Here is a 24,669-nt window from a genome sequence, read left to right on the forward strand (position 1 = left end):
AAGATGGATATTTTAATAAGCATGTGTGAGATAGATTGCCTCCACTTACGCTTTACTTTCGAACCCAGACGATGCTACTCTCTAGTGGCAGATTCGCTTACCACGTTCAACATAAGCACGGCCGACTGGATCCCTCGCTGCGCTCCGGGTAGCAGGAGACATCGAGTAATTCCACCCCCTTGCGGGAGAGGAAGTAACTATAAACGGGATCAGTGAAAGTTGATCCCGGTTTACGGTATACTCCGCCGGCTAGGGGGAGTGTTGCAAGCTTGGCTGCGCCTGCGTATTGCTTCCTCCAGGCTACAGGCAAGGGCTCACTTCACATGAGCATGAGCCTTGTTCCCCGGGAGAACGGCGCTAGGTGTTCGACAGATCTCGTCCTGATTTTCACAAAACACAAATTCATATCGTACTCAAAACAACGAAAAGGCACCAGGATAATTGTCATCATCATCATCATCTGTTTACCCTCCAGGTTCGGTTTTTCCCTCGGACTGAGCGAGGGATCCCACCTCTACCGCCTCAAGGGCAGTGTCCTGGAGTTTCAGACTCTTGGTCGAGGATACAACTGGGGAGTATGACCAGTACCTCGCCCAGGCGGCCTCACCTGCTATGCTGAACAGGGGCCTTGTGGAGGGATGGGAAGATTGGAAGGGATAGGCAAGGAAGAGGGAAGGAAGCGGCGTGGCCTTAAGTTAGGAACCATCCCGGCATTCGCCTGGAGGAGAAGTGGGAAACCACGGAAAACCACTTCCAGGATGGCTGAGGTGGGAATCGAACCCACCTCTACTCAGTTGACCTCCGAGGCTGAGTGGACCCCGTTCCAGCCCTCGTACCACTTTACAAATTTCGTGGCAGAGCCGGGAATCGAACCCGGGCCTCCGGGGGTGGCAGCTAATCACGCTAACCACTACACCACAGAGGCGGACCAGGATAATTGTACTGTACATAAATAATATTCCTTACAGTTCCAAGCTACGTGCTGGAGCCCGGTAGCACGTACTGACCGGCCGCCACTGCCTACATCGCCTCTGGTAGCTCAGTTGGTAGAGCGGTGGACTGTAGAGGAGAAAGTCATCAGACATCCATAGGTCGCTGGTTCAAATCCGGCCCGGAGGAGATATTTTACAATCAATTACCTCTTTCGGGAACATTACTTTACAGTGTCGTTCACATATCATTAATAACACACCGGTAACGTTATTTCCGCTAAGTTACATTACGTGAAATGTGTTACTGGTAGTTAGATTACTACGCTTGAGGATCAAACGACTTTGAGATTGTGAACTAGAAAACTTATGTACGGGTACTGACTAGGTCTTGAGAATCCAGTTCATCTTCAGGTTGAGTACTTGCCATATAACAAATTACCACAGTATGAGGATCTGATTAACCTTCTAATCAAGAACTACTCAGTACGAACTCTAAATACGGCAGGCAAAGGAACCGCATCGCAAGTGGTCGAGAACTGTCGAGAGACTTGCCAATTGCCCACGTCCCGCGATGTTGTTTAGTAATAAGGTTGCACAGTGGATGCATGCTTCTAAACTGGAACTATTTTCCCTACGCTATTAGCTATTCTTGTCTTCTCGGCACAATACGACCTTTCTTCCGCTCGCCATTTCATGCAATTCAAGGCCATGCGAACTTTCCCCGAGCTAGTCAGGATCAATGATCCATTTGGTTTCAAACAAAATGATAGCAGTTAAAAGAAATAAAATGTGGCCTAATGACTCCTCAGTATGGCGAATGCCGGTACAGTGTCTTATATTGTCCAAGACCGCACGCACCCTTCTCACATTCACCGCGCCACATCTCGTCGCCTGACGGACGTAGACAGGTCGTTGCCCCCTAGGAGGGTGAAAACGTGAAATCACATTCGGAGCAGTAGTAATCGGCCGGTTGCGCACGCGCGGTTTGCTGTACAGTACAGGCCTGTAGCTGTGTTGAGTTGATAGCTGCTGTCCATGTCCATGTCGAATAGATTTTCAACGCGCAGCCTAATCTTGCTTCAAAAATCTATTCCGGTACCGGGAATCGAACCCGAGCCTCCTGGGTGAAAGCCAGGTATCCTAGCCACTAGACCATACCGGAGACGACGGCTATGTTTCGAGACAGTCACGAGACTTGTTCAATACACCAACTGGTCTGCAGTTTTAAATGGTCGCCTATTAGAAGCAAGCAAAACAGATCTCTTGTGGTCATTCGCACGTTTGAGAAGAGAAAAAATAACTTTAGCCCTTAACTCCCGCCACTCAGCGTTTGACTTGTTTCTAAATTTGCGCTCGGGTTCGATTCCCCGTACCGGAAATTTTATTTTATCCATTCTTTGTTTATTTTAACACTTTTTCGGAGCAGAACAATTACTGTAACTTAGAACTCACGATGAGACCGTACTGAAAGTGAACTCTGAATATGTAATGTCAAATGTAGTGATTACATGGAACAGTCACGTGGTGAAAGGGGAAACTAGACTTGGATCTCCTTCGATTAGGTTCTCTTTCTTTTTCCAGTACGGTAGCTTCATTCATGGAAGAGCCGCAATGTGTCCTTGTTCTCTTATGATCAGTGTTTCTAAGGGGTTTTGCTCCTTGAGAAACGAGTAAGTACACAATGAACCTAATTTCAACAACTCAGTGGATCAGTGGAAGAGATCCCATGATCGTGGCTTCAACCCCAGCAACGGTATTCCTGTGTTTGTTAGATAGGTTTCCATTCGGCACTATATGTCGTACGAAAGATCCCCCAGCCACACATCGCGTTCCTCTGCCATCTGTTATTGCACAACGGAACGTCGAAACTGACATGACAGCAGACGAAAATACCTGAATGCGGTCACAGTTATGATTATGATGATTGCTACCGCATTTCTCTGAGTATCGGCTAACAATCTGAAAAGAGCTCAACTGTCATTTTTCTCACATTTGAAGTCTTCTTTATTTCATTCTCCAATTCCCTGAGGATTTCAAAAATACCTCCCCGGCGGGGAATCGAACCCCGGTCTCCCGCGTGACAGGCGGGGATACTGACCACTATACTACCGAGGATACAAAATTCTTCATCTCGTCTCATTTCTTTCCTTTATTCAGTTACAAGAGATGCGTATTAGTGCACCAACAACCACAATTCCTTTATCTCAATATGTTAAAAATTCCTCCCCGGCGGGGAATCGAACCCCGGTCTCCCGCGTGACAGGCGGGGATACTGACCACTATACTACCGAGGACATCTGATCGTCGTAAATCTGAATTGTTTTCTTTAGCACTGCACATAATTCAACACCGTTCAAAACATGAGCCGTGAACAACTACTTGTGTTTTCTGCAACACATGACAGTTCAGTACTCACCTACATCGCCTCTGGTAGCTCAGTTGGTAGAGCGGTGGACTGTAGAGGAGAAAGTCATCAGACATCCATAGGTCGCTGGTTCAAATCCGGCCCGGAGGAGATATTTTACAATCAATTACCTCTTTCGGGAACATTACTTTACAGTGTCGTTCACATATCATTAATAACACACCGGTAACGTTATTTCCGCTAAGTTACATTACGTGAAATGTGTTACTGGTAGTTAGATTACTACGCTTGAGGATCAAACGACTTTGAGATTGTGAACTAGAAAACTTATGTACGGGTACTGACTAGGTCTTGAGAATCCAGTTCATCTTCAGGTTGAGTACTTGCCATATAACAAATTACCACAGTATGAGGATCTGATTAACCTTCTAATCAAGAACTACTCAGTACGAACTCTAAATACGGCAGGCAAAGGAACCGCATCGCAAGTGGTCGAGAACTGTCGAGAGACTTGCCAATTGCCCACGTCCCGCGATGTTGTTTAGTAATAAGGTTGCACAGTGGATGCATGCTTCTAAACTGGAACTATTTTCCCTACGCTATTAGCTATTCTTGTCTTCTCGGCACAATACGACCTTTCTTCCGCTCGCCATTTCATGCAATTCAAGGCCATGCGAACTTTCCCCGAGCTAGTCAGGATCAATGATCCATTTGGTTTCAAACAAAATGATAGCAGTTAAAAGAAATAAAATGTGGCCTAATGACTCCTCAGTATGGCGAATGCCGGTACAGTGTCTTATATTGTCCAAGACCGCACGCACCCTTCTCACATTCACCGCGCCACATCTCGTCGCCTGACGGACGTAGACAGGTCGTTGCCCCCTAGGAGGGTGAAAACGTGAAATCACATTCGGAGCAGTAGTAATCGGCCGGTTGCGCACGCGCGGTTTGCTGTACAGTACAGGCCTGTAGCTGTGTTGAGTTGATAGCTGCTGTCCATGTCCATGTCGAATAGATTTTCTACGCGCAGCCTAATCTTGCTTCAAAAATCTATTCCGGTACCGGGAATCGAACCCGAGCCTCCTGGGTGAAAGCCAGGTATCCTAGCCACTAGACCATACCGGAGACGACGGCTATGTTTTGAGACAGTCACGAGACTTGTTCAATACACCAACTGGTCTGCAGTTTTAAATGGTCGCCTATTAGAAGCAAGCAAAACAGATCTCTTGTGGTCATTCGCACGTTTGAGAAGAGAAAAAATAACTTTAGCCCTTAACTCCCGCCACTCAGCGTTTGACTTGTTTCTAAATTTGCGCTCGGGTTCGATTCCCGGTACCGGAAATTTTATTTTATCCATTCTTTGTTTATTTTAACACTTTTTCGGAGCAGAACAATTACTGTAACTTAGAACTCACGATGAGACCGTACTGAAAGTGAACTCTGAATATGTAATGTCAAATGTAGTGATTACATGGAACAGTCACGTGGTGAAAGGGGAAACTAGACTTGGATCTCCTTCGATTAGGTTCTCTTTCTTTTTCCAGTACGGTAGCTTCATTCATGGAAGAGCCGCAATGTGTCCTTGTTCTCTTATGATCAGTGTTTCTAAGGGGTTTTGCTCCTTGAGAAACGAGTAAGTACACAATGAACCTAATTTCAACAACTCAGTGGATCAGTGGAAGAGATCCCATGATCGTGGCTTCAACCCCAGCAACGGTATTCCTGTGTTTGTTAGATAGGTTTCCATTCGGCACTATATGTCGTACGAAAGATCCCCCAGCCACACATCGCGTTCCTCTGCCATCTGTTATTGCACAACGGAACGTCGAAACTGACATGACAGCAGACGAAAATACCTGAATGCGGTCACAGTTATGATTATGATGATTGCTACCGCATTTCTCTGAGTATCGGCTAACAATCTGAAAAGAGCTCAACTGTCATTTTTCTCACATTTGAAGTCTTCTTTATTTGATTCTCCAATTCCCTGAGGATTTCAAAAATACCTCCCCGGCGGGGAATCGAACCCCGGTCTCCCGCGTGACAGGCGGGGATACTGACCACTATACTACCGAGGATACAAAATTCTTCATCTCGTCTCATTTCTTTCCTTTATTCAGTTACAAGAGATGCGTATTAGAGCACCAACAACCACAATTCCTTTATCTCAATATGTTAAAAATTCCTCCCCGGCGGGGAATCGAACCCCGGTCTCCCGCGTGACAGGCGGGGATACTGACCACTATACTACCGAGGACATCTGATCGTCGTAAATCTGAATTGTTTTCTTTAGCACTGCACATAATTCAACACCGTTCAAAACATGAGCCGTGAACAACCACTTGTGTTTTCTGCAACACATGACAGTTCAGTACTCACCTACATCGCCTCTGGTAGCTCAGTTGGTAGAGCGGTGGACTGTAGAGGAGAAAGTCATCAGACATCCATAGGTCGCTGGTTCAAATCCGGCCCGGAGGAGATATTTTACAATCAATTACCTCTTTCGGGAACATTACTTTACAGTGTCGTTCACATATCATTAATAACACACCGGTAACGTTATTTCCGCTAAGTTACATTACGTGAAATGTGTTACTGGTAGTTAGATTACTACGCTTGAGGATCAAACGACTTTGAGATTGTGAACTAGAAAACTTATGTACGGGTACTGACTAGGTCTTGAGAATCCAGTTCATCTTCAGGTTGAGTACTTGCCATATAACAAATTACCACAGTATGAGGATCTGATTAACCTTCTAATCAAGAACTACTCAGTACGAACTCTAAATACGGCAGGCAAAGGAACCGCATCGCAAGTGGTCGAGAACTGTCGAGAGACTTGCCAATTGCCCACGTCCCGCGATGTTGTTTAGTAATAAGGTTGCACAGTGGATGCATGCTTCTAAACTGGAACTATTTTCCCTACGCTATTAGCTATTCTTGTCTTCTCGGCACAATACGACCTTTCTTCCGCTCGCCATTTCATGCAATTCAAGGCCATGCGAACTTTCCCCGAGCTAGTCAGGATCAATGATCCATTTGGTTTCAAACAAAATGATAGCAGTTAAAAGAAATAAAATGTGGCCTAATGACTCCTCAGTATGGCGAATGCCGGTACAGTTTCTTATATTGTCCAAGACCGCACGCACCCTTCTCACATTCACCGCGCCACATCTCGTCGCCTGACGGACGTAGACAGGTCGTTGCCCCCTAGGAGGGTGAAAACGTGAAATCACATTCGGAGCAGTAGTAATCGGCCGGTTGCGCACGCGCGGTTTGCTGTACAGTACAGGCCTGTAGCTGTGTTGAGTTGATAGCTGCTGTCCATGTCCATGTCGAATAGATTTTCTACGCGCACCCTAATCTTGCTTCAAAAATCTATTCCGGTACCGGGAATCGAACCCGAGCCTCCTGGGTGAAAGCCAGGTATCCTAGCCACTAGACCATACCGGAGACGACGGCTATGTTTTGAGACAGTCACGAGACTTGTTCAATACACCAACTGGTCTGCAGTTTTAAATGGTCGCCTATTAGAAGCAAGCAAAACAGATCTCTTGTGGTCATTCGCACGTTTGAGAAGAGAAAAAATAACTTTAGCCCTTAACTCCCGCCACTCAGCGTTTGACTTGTTTCTAAATTTGCGCTGTGTCCGGTATGGTCTAGTGCCTAGGATACCTGGCTCTCACCCAGGAGGCTCGGGTTCGATTCCCGGTACCGGAAATTTTATTTTATCCATTCTTTGTTTATTTTAACACTTTTTCGGAGCAGAACAATTACTGTAACTTAGAACTCACGATGAGACCGTACTGAAAGTGAACTCTGAATATGTAATGTCAAATGTAGTGATTACATGGAACAGTCACGTGGTGAAAGGGGAAACTAGACTTGGATCTCCTTCGATTAGGTTCTCTTTCTTTTTCCAGTACGGTAGCTTCATTCATGGAAGAGCCGCAATGTGTCCTTGTTCTCTTATGATCAGTGTTTCTAAGGGGTTTTGCTCCTTGAGAAACGAGTAAGTACACAATGAACCTAATTTCAACAACTCAGTGGATCAGTGGAAGAGATCCCATGATCGTGGCTTCAACCCCAGCAACGGTATTCCTGTGTTTGTTAGATAGGTTTCCATTCGGCACTATATGTCGTACGAAAGATCCCCCAGCCACACATCGCGTTCCTCTGCCATCTGTTATTGCACAACGGAACGTCGAAACTGACATGACAGCAGACGAAAATACCTGAATGCGGTCACAGTTATGATTATGATGATTGCTACCGCATTTCTCTGAGTATCGGCTAACAATCTGAAAAGAGCTCAACTGTCATTTTTCTCACATTTGAAGTCTTCTTTATTTGATTCTCCAATTCCCTGAGGATTTCAAAAATACCTCCACGGCGGGGAATCGAACCCCGGTCTCCCGCGTGACAGGCGGGGATACTGACCACTATACTACCGAGGATACAAAATTCTTCATCTCGTCTCACTTCTTTCCTTTATTCAGTTACAAGAGATGCGTATTAGTGCACCAACAACCACAATTCCTTTATCTCAATATGTTAAAAATTCCTCCCCGGCGGGGAATCGAACCCCGGTCTCCCGCGTGACAGGCGGGGATACTGACCACTATACTACCGAGGACATCTGATCGTCGTAAATCTGAATTGTTTTCTTTAGCACTGCACATAATTCAACACCGTTCAAAACATGAGCCGTGAACAACTACTTGTGTTTTCTGCAACACATGACAGTTCAGTACTCACCTACATCGCCTCTGGTAGCTCAGTTGGTAGAGCGGTGGACTGTAGAGGAGAAAGTCATCAGACATCCATAGGTCGCTGGTTCAAAACCGGCCCGGAGGAGATATTTTACAATCAATTACCTCTTTCGGGAACATTACTTTACAGTGTCGTTCACATATCATTAATAACACACCGGTAACGTTATTTCCGCTAAGTTACATTACGTGAAATGTGTTACTGGTAGTTAGATTACTACGCTTGAGGATCAAACGACTTTGAGATTGTGAACTAGAAAACTTATGTACGGGTACTGACTAGGTCTTGAGAATCCAGTTCATCTTCAGGTTGAGTACTTGCCATATAACAAATTACCACAGTATGAGGATCTGATTAACCTTCTAATCAAGAACTACTCAGTACGAACTCTAAATACGGCAGGCAAAGGAACCGCATCGCAAGTGGTCGAGAACTGTCGAGAGACTTGCCAATTGCCCACGTCCCGCGATGTTGTTTAGTAATAAGGTTGCACAGTGGATGCATGCTTCTAAACTGGAACTATTTTCCCTACGCTATTAGCTATTCTTGTCTTCTCGGCACAATACGACCTTTCTTCCGCTCGCCATTTCATGCAATTCAAGGCCATGCGAACTTTCCCCGAGCTAGTCAGGATCAATGATCCATTTGGTTTCAAAAAAATGATAGCAGTTAAAAGAAATAAAATGTGGCCTAATGACTCCTCAGTATGGCGAATGCCGGTACAGTGTCTTATATTGTCCAAGACCGCACGCACCCTTCTCACATTCACCGCGCCACATCTCGTCGCCTGACGGACGTAGACAGGTCGTTGCCCCCTAGGAGGGTGAAAACGTGAAATCACATTCGGAGCAGTAGTAATCGGCCGGTTGCGCACGCGCGGTTTGCTGTACAGTACAGGCCTGTAGCTGTGTTGAGTTGATAGCTGCTGTCCATGTCCATGTCGAATAGATTTTCTACGCGCAGCCTAATCTTGCTTCAAAAATCTATTCCGGTACCGGGAATCGAACCCGAGCCTCCTGGGTGAAAGCCAGGTATCCTAGACACTAGACCATACCGGAGACGACGGCTATGTTTTGAGAAAGTCACGAGACTTGTTCAATACACCAACTGGTCTGCAGTTTTAAATGGTCGCCTATTAGAAGCAAGCAAAACAGATCTCTTGTGGTCATTCGCACGTTTGAGAAGAGAAAAAATAACTTTAGCCCTTAACTCCCGCCACTCAGCGTTTGACTTGTTTCTAAATTTGCGCTCGGGTTCGATTCCCGGTACCGGAAATTTTATTTTATCCATTCTTTGTTTATTTTAACACTTTTTCGGAGCAGAACAATTACTGTAACTTAGAACTCACGATGAGACCGTACTGAAAGTGAACTCTGAATATGTAATGTCAAATGTAGTGATTACATGGAACAGTCACGTGGTGAAAGGGGAAACTAGACTTGGATCTCCTTCGATTAGGTTCTCTTTCTTTTTCCAGTACGGTAGCTTCATTCATGGAAGAGCCGCAATGTGTCCTTGTTCTCTTATGATCAGTGTTTCTAAGAGAAACGAGTAAGTACACAATGAACCTAATTTCAACAACTCAGTGGATCAGTGGAAGAGATCCCATGATCGTGGCTTCAACCCCAGCAACGGTATTCCTGTGTTTGTTAGATAGGTTTCCATTCGGCACTATATGTCGTACGAAAGATCCCCCAGCCACACATCGCGTTCCTCTGCCATCTGTTATTGCACAACGGAACGTCGAAACTGACATGACAGCAGACGAAAATACCTGAATGCGGTCACAGTTATGATTATGATGATTGCTACCGCATTTCTCTGAGTATCGGCTAACAATCTGAAAAGAGCTCAACTGTCATTTTTCTCACATTTGAAGTCTTCTGTATTTGATTCTCCAATTCCCTGAGGATTTCAAAAATACCTCCCCGGCGGGGAATCGAACCCCGGTCTCCCGCGTGACAGGCGGGGATACTGACCACTATACTACCGAGGATACAAAATTCTTCATCTCGTCTCATTTCTTTCCTTTATTCAGTTACAAGAGATGCGTATTAGTGCACCAACAACCACAATTCCTTTATCTCAATATGTTAAAAATTCCTCCCCGGCGGGGAATCGAACCCCGGTCTCCCGCGTGACAGGCGGGGATACTGACCACTATACTACCGAGGACATCTGATCGTCGTAAATCTGAATTGTTTTCTTTAGCACTGCACATAATTCAACACCGTTCAAAACATGAGCCGTGAACAACTACTTGTGTTTTCTGCAACACATGACAGTTCAGTACTCACCTACATCGCCTCTGGTAGCTCAGTTGGTAGAGCGGTGGACTGTAGAGGAGAAAGTCATCAGACATCCATAGGTCGCTGGTTCAAATCCGGCCCGGAGGAGATATTTTACAATCAATTACCTCTTTCGGGAACATTACTTTACAGTGTCGTTCACATATCATTAATAACACACCGGTAACGTTATTTCCGCTAAGTTACATTACGTGAAATGTGTTACTGGTAGTTAGATTACTACGCTTGAGGATCAAACGACTTTGAGATTGTGAACTAGAAAACTTATGTACGGGTACTGACTAGGTCTTGAGAATCCAGTTCATCTTCAGGTTGAGTACTTGCCATATAACAAATTACCACAGTATGAGGATCTGATTAACCTTCTAATCAAGAACTACTCAGTACGAACTCTAAATACGGCAGGCAAAGGAACCGCATCGCAAGTGGTCGAGAACTGTCGAGAGACTTGCCAATTGCCCACGTCCCGCGAAGTTGTTTAGTAATAAGGTTGCACAGTGGATGCATGCTTCTAAACTGGAACTATTTTCCCTACGCTATTAGCTATACTTGTCTTCTCGGCACAATACGACCTTTCTTCCGCTCGCCATTTCATGCAATTCAAGGCCATGCGAACTTTCCCCGAGCTAGTCAGGATCAATGATCCATTTGGTTTCAAACAAAATGATAGCAGTTAAAAGAAATAAAATGTGGCCTAATGACTCCTCAGTATGGCGAATGCCGGTACAGTGTCTTATATTGTCCAAGACCGCACGCACCCTTCTCACATTCACCGCAGTAGTATAATACAGGGATTCGGCCGCCTCCTCCTCCTACGGCTCTCGGGAGAGGCCTCCTCCTCCCGCGGGAAATTTGAATTTTGGCGGGAAATTTGAATTTTAGCGCGAGATTTGAATTTGTAAACAAAGCCACGTGCTTTTTGACAGCTGTCATCGACAACAACGCAACGCTAACCTCACTGCTGCCATCTTGACGGGACTAAACCTCACTAGTGCCAACTTAACCTAACTAGCGTGAGGTAAACAAAGCCACGTGTTTTTTGACAGCCACGTGCTTTTTGACAGACAACAACGCATTGCTAACCTCAGTACTGCCATCTTGACGGACCTAAACCTCAGTAGTGCCAACTTAACCTCACTAGCATGAGGTAAACAAAGCCACGTGCTTTTTGACAACCACGTGCTTTTTGACAGATTTGTAAACAAAGCCACGTGCTTTTTGACAGACAACAACGCATCGCAAACCTCAGTACTGCCATCTTGACGGGAATAAACCTTAGTGGTACCAACTTAACCTAACTCGCGCGAGGTAAACAAAGCCACGTGCTTTTTGACAGCCACGTGCTTTTTTGATAGCTGTCATCTGCCATCTTTGAGCACAGTGCTGCCCTCTTTAGCTACATACCTTTGAAATGTGGTGGCGGATAATTTGAAAAAATGCTTTTCGACATGCAGCCATCTTTAATCCAGAGAGAACAGTGCTGCCCTCTATGTGGTGGCGGCAAATTCCACGTGCTCTTGTTTGAAAACATACTCACGTGCTTTTTTGACAGCTGTCATCCGCCATCTTTAATCCAGAGAGAACAGTGCTGCCCTCTATGTGGCGACGGTAAATTCCACGTGCTCTTGTTTGAAAACATACTCACGTGCTTTTTTGACAGCTGTCATCCGCCATCTTTAATCCAGAGAGAACAGTGCTGCCCTCTATGTGGTGGCGGCAAATTGAAAAATTCCACGTGCTCTTGTTTGAAAACATACTCACGTGCTTTTTTGACAGCTGTCATCCACCATCTTTAATCCAGAGAGAACAGTGCTGCCCTCTATGTGGTGACGGCAAATTCCACGTAGAAACAAAGCCATGTGCAGCTGTCATCCGTCATCTTTAATCACCGTGCTGCCCGGTGACGGCAAATTCCACGTGGAAACAAAGCCATGTGCTTTTTTGACAGCTGTCATCCGTCATCTTTAATCACCGTGCTACACTCTATGTGGTGGCGACAAATTCTAAATGCTTTACAAACCCATGTGCTTTTCTGACAGAGCTGTCATCCACCATCTTTAATCACCGTGCTGCCCCGGTGACGGCAAATTCTACGTGCTCTTGTTTGGAAACAAAGCTTTTAATCCAGAGAGAACAGTGCTGCCCCCCCCCCCGGTGGTGGCAAATTCTACGTGCTTTACAAAGCTATGTGCTTTTTTGACAAAAAAATTCTGTTCTCGAGATACTTACCGAACTATACTCACGAAACTGCTCATCACCTTCTTTCTTCTATGAGTAATAAACAAAAACTCTATCCTGCAAATAAGGAGCGGGAGGAAGGTGATACCTAACCTAAAATAAAAGAATATGCCAATTCTACATTATTTATTTACATCTTGTATGTACAAGTTTTATCTCGAATCATTTCACCCTAGCGTACTTCTCGATGCAATTCTTGAATGTACAAGTTTAGACTTGCCGTACCAGCGTTCCTCTCCCGAATTGTGATGTAAGACAGCGTAACGTAAGTACACACACCTCTAGCATAATGTTTATGTAAAGTAGTACTTATCAATACTACTATGCCCCCAGGCTAGCGTGTTGGTAGAATTTGGAATGACAAACCGTTTACAATCATCGCTATTAAGGGCTACCTTACTAATTAAATGAGTGTACAACTGGTGCTTCTTGCTTCTAATGACAGACATTTGCTTATGCAAAACAGGTGGATTACTTTTAATGCAATTGTTATAGTTTTCAAAACTTAGCTGATTCTGAACGACATTCTTTTTAACCCCCTTCAATCTCTTTATTTGTAATTCATTTAAGAGTTTTATGCAATATGACTTGGATTTAGTACCTACAAATGAATCGATAATATTCCCAGCACATTCATCTTTCATTTTACCTAGAACCTTTTTGTTCACTAGCGGTAGATGATATTGATTATCTGCAGGATAGTTACTCGTATCAAACCTACCCAAGTCAGGCTTTATATCATTGTAATAGTCATCAGTTTTGATTTGATAAATAAACGAATCGGTATCTGTGTAGAGCAATTGCGCATTATGCGCGTACTTCTTCATCATATAATCGTAATGGAATTCATACATGAGTGTTTTAGCCAATTCAAGTACTGTAAAGCCGACGTAGGTAGGTTTGTCATACTTAACCTTGACACGATTCATCTGTATAATAACTAAATTCTCGTGTATGATGGTGCAGCTGTGGAAATTTGGTTTACTTATTAAATAGTTAGCACCATACCTTTTCTTAATATTATCCCAGTTTGTAATCAATTTTACATCAACGCGTTTGTCAACATTCTCCATAGTCTTACCAAACACACTATTATTCATGAGCTTGTAGAAATCTTTTTCAAACTCGTTAACCGCATTCGTTCTTAAATTATTGTTCAGATCGATATATGGCTTTAGCCACGGTGACTGATTAAATTCTAGTACGCGATGAATTTTGGATAACTTCAAACCATGCTGCAAACACTGTTTTAAATTTCGGTAATGAATGATATACTTAGATTTATCGCATAAATTAGCAATGAGCATTTTCGTCGTTGATGCAATGTACGGGGACTTCATATTTTCAGGGCAGAACGGTAGGTCATTATGAGAAGTGTGTAACTCTTTAGGATACTGTAAGTCAACTTCGAGGAAATAACCTTTATCAGCTTCATCACCTAGGGTGTGTAGCTGTAAAGCATCAATTTCGCACTGCGTCAGCCAGCGGAAACCACTCACCGGTAGATGCTGACTCATCGCCCACCCATACTGATTATTAGCATCGAGGTAAACGATATACCGAGATTCCTGACTGGAATCGAAACTCGGCATGTACTTATTATTAGCACTCGAATACCGGCCGCTACACTGACTCAGACCGCCTCGAATGGATGCTTTTATAAAGTGCACCATATCGATATCCGTTAGCAGCTCCAAATTCACACGCGTGTATTTTAACATCGCGTCCCAACTTAACCCAGGTGCAGTAAAATACTGACATGGGTCAAGGCTGTAGGTGTTCATGCAAACACAGCGAAAATTTTCAAAAACATCAGCTAACAAAAGTACATCTGTCTTTAAATATAAATCGGAGTATTCACCCAGCGTTTGAATGTGGAACTGCTCCCAGATATGTTGTGCATGTAAATAGTCATCATCACTAATATCTGCTGAATTCAGCGAGCTGTAAAAGGATTGTTTCGATGGTAAAGCACGTTCTTCGAGGCGGTCTAAGCAGTCGAGATATTCGTAACAAAAAACACCCTTACGCCGAAGTAAATTAAACTGCGCTTCTTCAGGGAAAACGCGTCGAATTTCTGTAAATTGTTCAGGCTGTAAATGACTAGAAAGTTTATCGAGGCTACTCGCCATAAAGCGAAACGAGTCAAGGAATCTCAGTTTTATAGAATGCTCAGCATCTACTTTTACAGACTTTGCAAACGCAATGTACCGCTCTTTATTCTGAGGGATTATATCTACTTTTTCATCCGAAGCTCCAAATTGTGAAATGATGAAATGAGAGTCGTAACCAGATAAGTTATGAAAAATTACAGGGATAAATTTAGGAACTCTATACTTAAGATTACAGCTATAATGAGCGGCACATCTGTAGAAACCAGTTAAATGATCATGATCAAAAACTTTAGGGTCTTTTTCGGAAAATTCCCCATCACAAATGCTACACTTTGTAGCACGTTCATGATCATTTAACTGAATGTCGGTGAGTGGCTTCATAGGAATATTACTATTCAGAATACGACCGAGACGAACTGCATCACTTTCAAGTCTTTCTAAAAATACTTTAGCAGCATCATGTCCTCGATACAGCTCTAACTTGTTAAGCGTACTATCGTAACTACACTTGATGTAATACGCGAAGCTATACGGGACATGCATGTGCGTAGTATTAGTGAAAGAGTTGTCAGGATTAGGTGAGCATGTGTTGCATGGCGTGAGGATGGCTTCAAAGTCTGCATAAATCACGAACGGTACCCACATCTGCTTGTGAAAATTTGTAAATTTTAAAACATTATTGCCTGTAGTAGGTATCTCTGTACGTACATGATTGCAGTCATTCTTGGAATGCTTCGTTAACTGATCTTCATTTCTGAAATACTGCAAGCATCCATCACATAGCCACTTTTTACACCTTTCTTTGGATAACTGACTGCCAACAAGTCTACTTAGATTTTTAATCCAGCAAAAGTGGCTATTCTCACTGTTTTCAATATAGAGTAAATTAACGTGAGTACTCTTCTTATGACATGTATAATACAGAGGACCTACTACAGACTTTTTCTCTACACCATACACATTAATACTAATGTTATTTAGTTCCTCAAAGCGCTTAATATCCTTTATCTGTACAGGAAATTCTATACTATCGAAATTTAGTTGCGTTGAATAGTGTGGATAGGATGATGTTCTATACGCTACATTCGATTTAGCAGGATTTAAAGCTGACATCACCGCCCATGCAAAACATGCTTCGTCATTGTTTTGGATGTTTACAACAGCTTCTTTTCGCTGAATCCATGTCGGCAGCTCGATGTACGATGAACCTCGCATGGGATTGTACTTATTGATGTTAACTTCTAGATACATTATCTCAACTAAAGCCCACCCTGATTCCTTTTCCTGAAATTCCTCGCTCTTAGTTGAAATAATGTTAGAGACATCCCTAAGTACATCACCAAAATTAGTCGACTCACTTATGACAAAATTCTTCGTATTAAATGATTTAATGTCCGTTATTTCGGATTCATCCGTGCTTTTAATGTACAAGGCGAAAAGTTCAAAATTAACTTTAAATAAACTATGATTGGACAAAGATTTAGCAAGAAGCTGTTGTACATCCGGTTGAACGCAATTTAAAAAGTTTGAAGTGCTCTGAAACTTTTGACTGGTGCGAATTCGGTAACTAGCAATCCTACTTTTAAATGCTGTATTAATTTCCTCGATGTTTGCGTTACTACCACTTCTACACGCATTATTTTTATGCGCATTACTCCGTAAGTGTCCCTGAAAATGCGAAGATGGTACATCAGTGTTACAGTGCTCGCAGTGAATAGTTTGAAGTTCATTTTTCCTAGGTTTTTTACTACTAGTACTTTCTACAGCTACATCAGTAGCTGCACGCTTTTTCCCTACTACTACCTGAGGGCAAGTAGATATTTGATGTACCTCTGCTAAGTGAGCCTGGTATTGCTCTACATTAGCGAAGTACAGCCCGCAAACATCACATAAAGCAGATGTTATGCTAGGGTGTTTTGCTTTTATATGACGTGCGAGGTTATCCTGTCTTGCGAACGTTGCCTTACACCGCTCGCAGGGGAACATAGTAGGGTTATAGTCGCAAGCAGATAGCTGATGATGTTTTGTTTTTACATGACGTGCAAGGTTGTCACGTCTTGTGAACATTGCCTTACACAGCTCGCATGGGAACATAGTGTCTTCTCTTTCTTCGAATAAAGTGTTTAGGTGAACAGCGTATGCAACAAGTTCTGAAAAGAGAACAACCAATAGAGATTAGCCTAAAGTTGCGATGTTCAACCTATAGAGGTTGGACATGGCTGTGAGTTAGGCCTATAGCATGAGGATTGAAGAGAACGACTAAAGTTACGATGTTCGGAAGAAACCAAGTTTCAACCTGTTGAGGACAGACATAGCTACGTGTGCGTGTTTGAAATTATACCACGTCTATAGTATGTTGATTAAAGAGAACAACTATTTATGATTAGCTTAAAGTTACGATGTTCGGAAGAAACCAACTTTCAACCTGTTGAGGGCAGACATAGCTATGTGTGCGTGTTTGAAATTATACTACGTCTATAGTATGTAGATTAAAGAGAACAACTATTTATCAATAGACTAAAGTTACGATGTTCGGAAGAAACCAAGTTTAAGCCTGTTGAGGACGGACATAGCTATGTACGCACCTCGTCTATAGTATGTAGATTAAAGAGAACAACTATTTATCAATAGACTAAAGTTACAATGTTCGGAAGAAACCAAGTTTCAACCTGTTGAGGACAGACATAGCTACGTGTGCGTGTTTGAAATTATACCACGTCTATAGTATGTTGATTAAAGAGAACAACTATTTATGATTAGCTTAAAGTTACGATGTTCGGAAGAAACCAACTTTCAACCTGTTGAGGGCAGACATAGCTATGTGTGCGTGTTTGAAATTATACTACGTCTATAGTATGTAGATTAAAGAGAACAACTATTTATCAATAGACTAAAGTTACGATGTTCGGAAGAAACCAAGTTTAAGCCTGTTGAGGACGGACATAGCTATGTACGCACCTCGTCTATAGTATGTAGATTAAAGAGAACAACTATTTATCAATAGACTAAAGTTACGATGTTCGGAAGAAACCAAGTTTCAGCCCGTTGAGGGCAGACATAGCTATGTGTACGTGTTTGAAATCATACCACGTCTATAGTATGTTGATTAAAGAGAACAACTATTTATGATTAGCTTAAAGTTACGATGTTCGGAAGAAACCAACTTTCAACCTGTTGAGGGCAGACATAGCTATGTGTGCGTGTTTGAAATTATGCTACGTCTATAGTATGTAGATTAAAGAGAACAACTATTTATCAATAGACTAAAGTTACGATGTTCGGAAGAAACCAAGTTTAAGCCTGTTGAGGACGGACATAGCTATGTACGCACCTCGTCTATAGTATGTAGATTAAAGAGAACAACTATTTATCAATAGACTAAAGTTACGATGTTCGGAAGAAACCAAGTTTAAGCCTGTTGAGGACGGACATAGCTATGTGTACGTGTTTGAAATTATACCACGTCTATAGTATGTAGATTAAAGAGAACAACTATTTATGAATAGCTTAAAGTTACAGAAGAAACCAAGTTTCAGCCCGTTGAGGGCAGACATAGCTATGTGTACGTGTTTGAAATTATACCACGTCTATAGTATGTTGATTAAAGAGAACAACTATTTATGATTAGCTTAAAGTTACGATGTTCGGAAGAAACCAACTTTCAACCTGTTGAGGGCAGACATAGCTATGTGTGCGTGTTTGAAATTATACCACGTCTATAGTATGTAGGTTGAAGAGAACAATTATTTATGAATAGCTTAAAGTTACGGAAGAAACCAAGTTTCAGCCTGTTGAGGGCAGACATAGCTATGTACGCACCTCGTCTATAGCGTGAGGATTAAAGAGAACAACTATTTATCAATAGACTAAAGTTACGATGTTTTAGAAGAAACCAAGTTTCAACGAATAGAGGTCAGACATACCTTAAAATCTTCGCGCTGCAAACTGTTACTCGGATGAATAAAATGCGTACTTTCAAGCCTGTAACTCGAACGGTACCTAAAAAAGAAAAGAACAAACATATATGAATGTAGTGTAGGGTGTATCAGCTAGCCTAGTTATCTTTACAACTCAAAGTTCGAAAACATACCTTAAAAAAAAAATGAATGTGCTGCAGACTGTTACTCGGATGAATAAAATGCGTACTTTCAAGCCTGTAACTCGAACGGTACCTAAAAAAGAAAAGAACAAACATATATGAATGTAGTGTAGGGTGTATCAGCTAGCCTAGTTATCTTTACAACTCAAAGTTCGAAAACATACCTTAAAAATGCACGTGCTGCAGACTGTTACTCGGATGAATAAAATGCGTACTTTCAAGCCTGTAACTCGAACGGTACCTAAAAAGAAAAGAACAAACATATATGAATGTAGATGTCTATTACCTAGCGTAGAAGTTGCTTTGCAGACAGTAACTAACAGTTCTAGCTTACCTTAAGATAAAGGCTGAAGAATAATATTCACAGCAGACGGGAGATGTGTGTGTACGTGATAAACGCATACAGAGAACTGTGAGCACTTCACGCAGACTGCTGCGGCTAAATATTCTGCTTGTTACCAAGCGGATATGATAATCGCTGAGCTGACAACTGCGGTACAGTCGGAACGAATGCAACAAGAGCTCCTACCTGCAGGCTGACGTATTCAAACCTCCTGTTGATACCGAGGTGTCAGAATTTAAGAGTTCGATCCTTGGAAAGTTAGCGTGTGATCCTCGACTTCTCGAGGGTACATACGCGGTATTCCTTACCTGTAGGTATTGAGCTAAAGCTAGATCATGTAATGACGATCGCGCAGGCTCCTCGCCTAGCATTTACGGCTTCTAGTTCGAACCCGCTATCCGCGTTGGATGGAGGTGTTAAGCTGACTTCTTCGGTAGGAGTAGGCTATGTCGGGATATCGATTTAAAATCCTAGTCAGGAAGGACAACCGGTCGTATGGTGTGAGGCGGGGTGTGCAAAAAAGCTAGCTATACGTAAGGGCTGTTGATGGGGACGTTAAACCTTGTGCAGACTCCTTCGAAAATGATTTTTTGAGTACATGACTTGACAGTGATTCATTTGTCGGATGGAGGCAATAAGCCTTGTGCAGGCTTCTTCAGTCGAGTAGGCTATGTATCGGTACCGGGATATCTAGTTATAAAACCCGCTACAACAAATTTATCGCGTATACTGCGATTTAAAATCCTAGTCAGGAAGGGCAGCCGGTCGTATGGTGTGAGGCGGGGTGTGCAAAAAAGCTAGCAATAAGTAAGGGCTGTTGATGGGGACGTTAAACCTTGTGCAGACTCCTTCGAAAATGATTTTTTGAGTACAAGACTTGACAGTGATTCATTTGTCGGATGGAGGCAATAAGCCTTGTGCAGGCTTCTTCTAGTCGGGAGTAGGCTATGTGTCGGTACCGGGATATCTAGTTATAAAACCCGCTACAACAAATTTATCACGTATACTGCGATTTAAAATCCTAGTCAGGAAGGGCAGCCGGTCGTATGGTGTGAGGCGGGGTGTGCAAAAAAGCTAGCAATAAGTAAGGGCTGTTGATGGGGACGTTAAACCTTGTGCAGACTCCTTCGAAAATGATTTTTTGAGTACATGACTTGACAGTGATTCATTTGTCGGATGGAGGCAATAAGCCTTGTGCAGGCTTCTTCAGTCGAGTAGGCTATGTATCGGTACCGGGATATCTAGTTATAAAACCCGCTACAACAAATTTATCGCGTATACTGCGATTTAAAATCCTAGTCAGGAAGGGCAGCCGGTCGTATGGTGTGAGGCGGGGTGTGCAAAAAAGCTAGCAATAAGTAAGGGCTGTTGATGGGGACGTTAAACCTTGTGCAGACTCCTTCGAAAATGATTTTTTGAGTACAAGACTTGACAGTGATTCATTTGTCGGATGGAGGCAATAAGCCTTGTGCAGGCTTCTTCTAGTCGGGAGTAGGCTATGTGTCGGTACCGGGATATCTAGTTATAAAACCCGCTACAACAAATTTATCACGTATACTGCGATTTAAAATCCTAGTCAGGAAGGGCAGCCGGTCGTATGGTGTGAGGCGGGGTGTGCAAAAAAGCCAGCATTAAGTAAGGGTTGTTGATAGGAGGCGTTAAACCATGTGCAAGCTCCTTCACCAGGAGAAGCCTACATGCCGGTACCGTGCAGGTTCTTTCGATAGGAGTAGGCACTGTGTGTGTTTTAACCTCTCCGTACAATCATGATAGTTTACGTTAGGAACTTACATAGGCTAAATGCTACACATTCCGTGGCAGAGCCAGGAATCGAACTCGGACCTCCGAGGGTAGCAGCTAACTACTACACCACAGAGGTGGACTATTTCAGAATATTTTACAACCTTAATTAGTACTGTGTTTTAAGAGCTTGAATGGTACTCGGCTAAGAAGACGTTCGCGAGTTACAAGCCGCTTATCAGTGTCTTCGTTCAAGGTCGAGCCGGAAGATACGTATACAATTTCAGCTAACACATGCATTCCACACAACTCGCTCAGAATGACTGTGCCGATACTTCGAGGACTGTGGAACAAACCTATAGCCTACAGTATGCATGCCTCTCACCCGGTAGTCTCGGGTTCGATTCTCTTGGGAATAAAAATGTGTTTAAATCACATGAATGTGTTGAGTTGTCCTTCCTGATGCAAAACTAGCAGTATCTAACCTCATAGTTTTACGACCGGTTGCCCTTCCTGACAACTCGGATTAAGAATCTGTCGAGAATCGGGGATTTACAGCTAGATCCACTTCTTAGATTTTAAATCACGAACTATTGTTTTACGGCTGGATGCCCTTCCTGACTAAGATTTTAAATCGCAAGAATTTGTTTTTAAGACTAGTCGCCCTCCCTGATGCAAAACTAGCAGTATCTAAGCTCTTGGTTGCCCTTCCTGACAACTCGGATTAAGAATCTGTCGAGAATCGGGGATTTACAGCTAGCTTAGATTTTAAATCACGAACTAACAAGAGCACGTAGAATTTGCCACCACCGGGGGGGGGCAGCACTGTTCTCTCTGGATTAAAAGCTTTGTTTCCAAACAAGAGCACGTAGAATTTGCCGTCACCGGGGCAGCACGGTGATTAAAGATGGTGGATGACAGCTCTGTCAGAAAAGCACATGGGTTTGTAAAGCATTTAGAATTTGTCGCCACCACATAGAGTGTAGCACGGTGATTAAAGATGACGGATGACAGCTGTCAAAAAAGCACATGGCTTTGTTTCCACGTGGAATTTGCCGTCACCGGGCAGCACGGTGATTAAAGATGACGGATGACAGCTGCACATGGCTTTGTTTCTACGTGGAATTTGCCGTCACCACATAGAGGGCAGCACTGTTCTCTCTGGATTAAAGATGGTGGATGACAGCTGTCAAAAAAGCACGTGAGTATGTTTTCAAACAAGAGCACGTGGAATTTTTCAATTTGCCGCCACCACATAGAGGGCAGCACTGTTCTCTCTGGATTAAAGATGGCGGATGACAGCTGTCAAAAAAGCACGTGAGTATGTTTTCAAACAAGAGCACGTGGAATTTACCGTCGCCACATAGAGGGCAGCACTGTTCTCTCTGGATTAAAGATGGCGGATGACAGCTGTCAAAAAAGCACGTGAGTATGTTTTCAAACAAGAGCACGTGGAATTTGCCGCCACCACATAGAGGGCAGCACTGTTCTCTCTGGATTAAAGATGGCTGCATGTCGAAAAGCATTTTTTCAAATTATCCGCCACCACATTTCAAAGGTATGTAGCTAAAGAGGGCAGCACTGTGCTCAAAGATGGCAGATGACAGCTATCAAAAAAGCACGTGGCTGTCAAAAAGCACGTGGCTTTGTTTACCTCGCGCGAGTTAGGTTAAGTTGGTACCACTAAGGTTTATTCCCGTCAAGATGGCAGTACTGAGGTTTGCGATGCGTTGTTGTCTGTCAAAAAGCACGTGGCTTTGTTTACAAATCTGTCAAAAAGCACGTGGTTGTCAAAAAGCACGTGGCTTTGTTTACCTCATGCTAGTGAGGTTAAGTTGGCACTACTGAGGTTTAGGTCCGTCAAGATGGCAGTACTGAGGTTAGCAATGCGTTGTTGTCTGTCAAAAAGCACGTGGCTGTCAAAAAACACGTGACTTTGTTTACCTCACGCTAGTTAGGTTAAGTTGGCACTAGTGAGGTTTAGGCCCGTCAAGATGGCAGCAGTGAGGTTAGCGTTGCGTTGTTGTCGATGACAGCTGTCAAAAAGCACGTGGCTTTGTTTACAAATTCAAATCTCGCGCTAAAATTCAAATTTCCCGCCAAAATTCAAATTTCCCGCGGGAGGAGGAGGCCTCTCCCGAGAGCCGTAGGAGGAGGAGGCGGCCGAATCCCTGTATTATACTACTCACCGCGCCACATCTCGTCGCCTGACGGACGTAGACAGGTCGTTGCCCCCTAGGAGGGTGAAAACGTGAAATCACATTCGGAGCAGTAGTAATCGGCCGGTTGCGCACGCGCGGTTTGCTGTACAGTACAGGCCTGTAGCTGTGTTGAGTTGATAGCTGCTGTCCATGTCCATGTCGAATAGATTTTCTACGCGCAGCCTAATCTTGCTTCAAAAATCTATTCCGGTACCGGGAATCGAACCCGAGCCTCCTGGGTGAAAGCCAGGTATCCTAGCCACTAGACCATACCGAAGACGACGGCTATGTTTTGAGACAGTCACGAGACTTGTTCAATACACCAACTGGTCTGCAGTTTTAAATGGTCGCCTATTAGAAGCAAGCAAAACAGATCTCTTGTGGTCATTCGCACGTTTGAGAAGAGAAAAAATAACTTTAGCCCTTAACTCCCGCCACTCAGCGTTTGACTTGTTTCTAAATTTGCGCTGTGTCCGGTATGGTCTAGTGGCTAGGATACCTGGCTCTCACCCAGGAGGCTCGGGTTCGATTCCCGGTACCGGAAATTTTATTTTATCCATTCTTTGTTTATTTTAACACTTTTTCGGAGCAGAACAATTACTGTAACTTAGAACTCACGATTAGACCGTACTGAAAGTGAACTTTGAATATGTAATGTCAAATGTAGTGATTACATGGAACAGTCACGTGGTGAAAGGGGAAACTAGACTTGGATCTCCTTCGATTAGGTTCTCTTTCTTTTTCCAGTACGGTAGCTTCATTCATGGAAGAGCCGCAATGTGTCCTTGTTCTCTTATGATCAGTGTTTCTAAGGGGTTTTGCTCCTTGAGAAACGAGTAAGTACACAATGAACCTAATTTCAACAACTCAGTGGATCAGTGGAAGAGATCCCATGATCGTGGCTTCAACCCCAGCAACGGTATTCCTGTGTTTGTTAGATAGGTTTCCATTCGGCACTATATGTCGTACGAAAGATCCCCCAGCCACACATCGCGTTCCTCTGCCATCTGTTATTGCACAACGGAACGTCGAAACTGACATGACAGCAGACGAAAATACCTGAATGCGGTCACAGTTATGATTATGATGATTGCTACCGCATTTCTCTGAGTATCGGCTAACAATCTGAAAAGAGCTCAACTGTCATTTTTCTCACATTTGAAGTCTTCTTTATTTGATTCTCCAATTCCCTGAGGATTTCAAAAATACCTCCCCGGCGGGGAATCGAACCCCGGTCTCCCGCGTGACAGGCGGGGATACTGACCACTATACTACCGAGGATACAAAATTCTTCATCTCGTCTCATTTCTTTCCTTTATTCAGTTACAAGAGATGCGTATTAGTGCACCAACAACCACAATTCCTTTATCTCAATATGTTAAAAATTCCTCCCCGGCGGGGAATCGAACCCCGGTCTCCCGCGTGACAGGCGGGGATACTGACCACTATACTACCGAGGACATCTGATCGTCGTAAATCTGAATTGTTTTCTTTAGCACTGCACATAATTCAACACCGTTCAAAACATGAGCCGTGAACAACTACTTGTGTTTTC

General features: G+C 43.4%; 22 non-coding genes across 22 annotated transcripts; 7 read left to right on the forward strand and 15 right to left on the reverse strand.

The window, feature by feature from the left end:
- Window positions 1-1,028: 1,028 nt before the first annotated feature.
- TRNAY-GUA (transfer RNA tyrosine (anticodon GUA)) lies at window positions 1,029-1,119 on the forward strand. The gene is given in 2 exon segments: window positions 1,029-1,065; window positions 1,084-1,119. It is a non-coding gene; the product is annotated as a tRNA-Tyr (tRNA).
- A 903-nt stretch (window positions 1,120-2,022) lies between these two features.
- On the reverse strand, window positions 2,023-2,094 carry TRNAE-UUC (transfer RNA glutamic acid (anticodon UUC)). Its single transcript has one exon. It is a non-coding gene; the product is annotated as a tRNA-Glu (tRNA).
- An 881-nt stretch (window positions 2,095-2,975) lies between these two features.
- On the reverse strand, window positions 2,976-3,047 carry TRNAD-GUC (transfer RNA aspartic acid (anticodon GUC)). The gene has a single exon. It is a non-coding gene; the product is annotated as a tRNA-Asp (tRNA).
- Window positions 3,048-3,154: 107 nt separating this feature from the next.
- On the reverse strand, window positions 3,155-3,226 carry TRNAD-GUC (transfer RNA aspartic acid (anticodon GUC)). Its single transcript has one exon. It is a non-coding gene; the product is annotated as a tRNA-Asp (tRNA).
- Window positions 3,227-3,356: 130 nt separating this feature from the next.
- On the forward strand, window positions 3,357-3,447 carry TRNAY-GUA (transfer RNA tyrosine (anticodon GUA)). The gene is given in 2 exon segments: window positions 3,357-3,393; window positions 3,412-3,447. It is a non-coding gene; the product is annotated as a tRNA-Tyr (tRNA).
- A 903-nt stretch (window positions 3,448-4,350) lies between these two features.
- TRNAE-UUC (transfer RNA glutamic acid (anticodon UUC)) lies at window positions 4,351-4,422 on the reverse strand. Its single transcript has one exon. It is a non-coding gene; the product is annotated as a tRNA-Glu (tRNA).
- An 881-nt stretch (window positions 4,423-5,303) lies between these two features.
- TRNAD-GUC (transfer RNA aspartic acid (anticodon GUC)) lies at window positions 5,304-5,375 on the reverse strand. Its single transcript has one exon. It is a non-coding gene; the product is annotated as a tRNA-Asp (tRNA).
- A 107-nt stretch (window positions 5,376-5,482) lies between these two features.
- On the reverse strand, window positions 5,483-5,554 carry TRNAD-GUC (transfer RNA aspartic acid (anticodon GUC)). The gene has a single exon. It is a non-coding gene; the product is annotated as a tRNA-Asp (tRNA).
- Window positions 5,555-5,684: 130 nt separating this feature from the next.
- On the forward strand, window positions 5,685-5,775 carry TRNAY-GUA (transfer RNA tyrosine (anticodon GUA)). Its single transcript is given in 2 exon segments — window positions 5,685-5,721; window positions 5,740-5,775. It is a non-coding gene; the product is annotated as a tRNA-Tyr (tRNA).
- Window positions 5,776-6,678: 903 nt separating this feature from the next.
- On the reverse strand, window positions 6,679-6,750 carry TRNAE-UUC (transfer RNA glutamic acid (anticodon UUC)). Its single transcript has one exon. It is a non-coding gene; the product is annotated as a tRNA-Glu (tRNA).
- Window positions 6,751-6,945: 195 nt separating this feature from the next.
- TRNAE-CUC (transfer RNA glutamic acid (anticodon CUC)) lies at window positions 6,946-7,017 on the forward strand. The gene has a single exon. It is a non-coding gene; the product is annotated as a tRNA-Glu (tRNA).
- Window positions 7,018-7,682: 665 nt separating this feature from the next.
- TRNAD-GUC (transfer RNA aspartic acid (anticodon GUC)) lies at window positions 7,683-7,754 on the reverse strand. The gene has a single exon. It is a non-coding gene; the product is annotated as a tRNA-Asp (tRNA).
- A 107-nt stretch (window positions 7,755-7,861) lies between these two features.
- Window positions 7,862-7,933, reverse strand: TRNAD-GUC (transfer RNA aspartic acid (anticodon GUC)). The gene has a single exon. It is a non-coding gene; the product is annotated as a tRNA-Asp (tRNA).
- Window positions 7,934-8,063: 130 nt separating this feature from the next.
- On the forward strand, window positions 8,064-8,154 carry TRNAY-GUA (transfer RNA tyrosine (anticodon GUA)). The gene is given in 2 exon segments: window positions 8,064-8,100; window positions 8,119-8,154. It is a non-coding gene; the product is annotated as a tRNA-Tyr (tRNA).
- A 902-nt stretch (window positions 8,155-9,056) lies between these two features.
- TRNAE-UUC (transfer RNA glutamic acid (anticodon UUC)) lies at window positions 9,057-9,128 on the reverse strand. The gene has a single exon. It is a non-coding gene; the product is annotated as a tRNA-Glu (tRNA).
- Window positions 9,129-9,994: 866 nt separating this feature from the next.
- On the reverse strand, window positions 9,995-10,066 carry TRNAD-GUC (transfer RNA aspartic acid (anticodon GUC)). Its single transcript has one exon. It is a non-coding gene; the product is annotated as a tRNA-Asp (tRNA).
- A 107-nt stretch (window positions 10,067-10,173) lies between these two features.
- Window positions 10,174-10,245, reverse strand: TRNAD-GUC (transfer RNA aspartic acid (anticodon GUC)). The gene has a single exon. It is a non-coding gene; the product is annotated as a tRNA-Asp (tRNA).
- A 130-nt stretch (window positions 10,246-10,375) lies between these two features.
- On the forward strand, window positions 10,376-10,466 carry TRNAY-GUA (transfer RNA tyrosine (anticodon GUA)). The gene is given in 2 exon segments: window positions 10,376-10,412; window positions 10,431-10,466. It is a non-coding gene; the product is annotated as a tRNA-Tyr (tRNA).
- A 12,853-nt stretch (window positions 10,467-23,319) lies between these two features.
- On the reverse strand, window positions 23,320-23,391 carry TRNAE-UUC (transfer RNA glutamic acid (anticodon UUC)). Its single transcript has one exon. It is a non-coding gene; the product is annotated as a tRNA-Glu (tRNA).
- Window positions 23,392-23,586: 195 nt separating this feature from the next.
- TRNAE-CUC (transfer RNA glutamic acid (anticodon CUC)) lies at window positions 23,587-23,658 on the forward strand. The gene has a single exon. It is a non-coding gene; the product is annotated as a tRNA-Glu (tRNA).
- Window positions 23,659-24,323: 665 nt separating this feature from the next.
- Window positions 24,324-24,395, reverse strand: TRNAD-GUC (transfer RNA aspartic acid (anticodon GUC)). Its single transcript has one exon. It is a non-coding gene; the product is annotated as a tRNA-Asp (tRNA).
- Window positions 24,396-24,502: 107 nt separating this feature from the next.
- On the reverse strand, window positions 24,503-24,574 carry TRNAD-GUC (transfer RNA aspartic acid (anticodon GUC)). The gene has a single exon. It is a non-coding gene; the product is annotated as a tRNA-Asp (tRNA).
- Between the last annotated feature and the right edge of the window lie 95 nt (window positions 24,575-24,669).

The sequence above is a fragment of the Anabrus simplex genome, chromosome 8, assembly GCF_040414725.1.
Source record: "Anabrus simplex isolate iqAnaSimp1 chromosome 8, ASM4041472v1, whole genome shotgun sequence".
Classification (NCBI taxonomy): Eukaryota; Metazoa; Arthropoda; class Insecta; order Orthoptera; family Tettigoniidae; genus Anabrus; species Anabrus simplex.